This window comes from Euphorbia lathyris, chromosome 6 (assembly GCF_963576675.1).
Source record: "Euphorbia lathyris chromosome 6, ddEupLath1.1, whole genome shotgun sequence".
NCBI lineage: Eukaryota > Viridiplantae > Streptophyta > Magnoliopsida > Malpighiales > Euphorbiaceae > Euphorbia > Euphorbia lathyris.
The window spans coordinates 73,025,877-73,028,165 of record NC_088915.1 but is presented as its reverse complement, the minus strand read 5'-3'; the positions used below and the strand labels follow the sequence as shown (position 1 = coordinate 73,028,165).

The window sequence follows — 2,289 nt, the reverse complement described above, 5'->3', positions numbered from 1 at the left end:
CTTGTGAATTGAGAACCTCCAAAAAATTGAAATGAACCTCTTGTTTCTCTTACAAATCTAATTGGTTGTATACATGTACATTGTATACTTTAATATTAAAAAAAATGGTTCTACAGAATAGAAAATTATGGATTCACCATAATTTTTATGTCTTTTGCTTCTGGAAATGTATATTCATGAAGTTGATGAAGATCATTAATCAATTTGTAAATGGACATTCAAAAATGTACATCTAGATGTTGAGCTGATTGATTGAAGAATGCGAACTATGTCAATCCAGATGTTATTTTGGTTGGCTTCTTATGCACTTGTTTAATTGGTGGCTTCTTATGCGCTTATTATTGGTCGTGGTGTGCAAGCTTGATATATTAGATACATCATAACATGCTTGCAAGCCAACAGTTGGAGAAGAGGCAGACCTTGACCAGCTTCTATTTTTTACCACCAGTTTTTTTTCCCTTTCCCTGCATTTTTCTTTTTCCCCTCATTGTTTGTGTATAATTTCCGTAAATTATGAAGATCACGAAACACATATACCTGAGAATTGTAACAGATATTATTGAATCATTCTTTTCAAAGTATTAAAGTATAGAGCCATTAGCCATGAAAGTTCATCCTTGCCAAATTTTATATGCAACTTAACAACATAATGAACCAATATAAAAACTGATATGTTATAGAATGACTTTCTTTCCATCAAGATTGTAAACTGTTAAGAAAACAAGCATCATTTAGTTATGCAATTAAGAACACAATGAACCCATCTGACAACTTCATATTTTTCCCTTTAAATAAGCAGATTTAACAAGGAACATACACAGGTTAACAATAACAACAGATTTGTTATACACAACCTCAACTTACTTGCAATAATAAGGGATGTAATTCGCCGACGACATTTTGCAATCATTGCTAGCATATCCATTTTTTTATGAGTTGTACGAGTGAGCAGAACATCATCTAGACATGGATTTTCTTCAAATTCTTTTACCATTGTTCTTCCTCTACAAAATTAAAATTATCATATGAATTAACTAAGTTAAAATTAACACTCTTTTCCATTAAAATCATTGCATGAATCATAATTAGCACATCTAGAGTTTTGAGGGATGGCAAGATCTATTCAGATTTCTGAATCATTAGTTTTCCTGCACCAAATTAGTTTCTAATGATTATCATGGACTGAACTTGTTAAGATTTCTTTTAATTTCTTAAACATTGCAAGCTTGGTATATTCAGATTGATTTTCTTCATATATATAAAGATCTGGTAAGAATATATTGTAGATTTGTACATATTGATTTTACCTTAAACATTCCAAGCCAAATCTATTCAGATTTGCCAATTTGTCTTCATAAAAAAAAAAAAAAGACAAGTTCACAATAGCTTACCTTCCTTGCTAGCCTGAACACCCATCATTACATCTCTCTATTCAGTTGGCGTGTGAAGGAAGTGAGAGCTCTCTTGTGTGTTTCTTTGTCAAGTTTTTTCTGATATGCAGTATGTGATAATTGGAGCAGTTCTTTGTCTAGCTTCACAGCTTAATTCCAAGTAGTCTTTTTGCTGAACTGATATCTGATAAAATACAATACTCAAAATTAGATGGGTCTAAATATATTACGTTCATAAAATGTCCTCCAATCGGAAGTAATTATGAGAAGAAAATCAAAGATGAAGAGAAGAGACTGACCTGATCCTATTTGGAAAGACAATTTGGAAAAGATGAGAAGCTCGATCACACTAGTTTTCAAAGACACCGGAAGTGAAGACTGGAGAGTGCGAATTTATAGAGCTCCAATTAGGGTTTGATGGAATCAGTTAAGAGAGACAAGGCAAAAGGCCAAAGCCCATATTTTATTGGGCTTTATATAAAAAGAATCCAATTATTTGTTTTGATTCTTTCAAAAAAAAGTTAATAAGAAATTAAAGGAGCTGAAATTCTTTTAAAAAACACCTATATTGCACGGAAACAAAAATTGAAACGGAAACGGACGATACTGGAAAACGTAATGTTTGGAAAACATAGGAAACGGTAAAGTGGGGGAACTTGTAAATATTAAAAATATAAGACATATTTATAAATATTAAAAAATATAATAATACATTAAATAAAAACATGATTGAAGAACAAGATGAAGAAAGTCCAAGCTCAATTAATATTCAAAAGACAAGCATTATAGGAGAAAGAAATATGGATAATTTCTTTAAATTGAAGGATGCAAGGAAGTAATTATCTCTCAAATAGAAAGTTTCAATTTTACTAATCTTAGATTGAGCACGAAATGCAAA

General features: G+C 31.0%; 1 long non-coding RNA gene across 1 annotated transcript; it reads right to left on the bottom strand.

Moving 5' to 3' along the window:
* Positions 1-1,787, bottom strand: LOC136234081 (uncharacterized). The gene is made up of 4 exons (XR_010691034.1): positions 1,691-1,787; positions 1,392-1,575; positions 865-1,004; positions 1-537 (listed from the first exon to the last, which is right to left on the bottom strand). It is a non-coding gene; the product is annotated as an uncharacterized lncRNA (long non-coding RNA).
* Between the last annotated feature and the right edge of the window lie 502 nt (positions 1,788-2,289).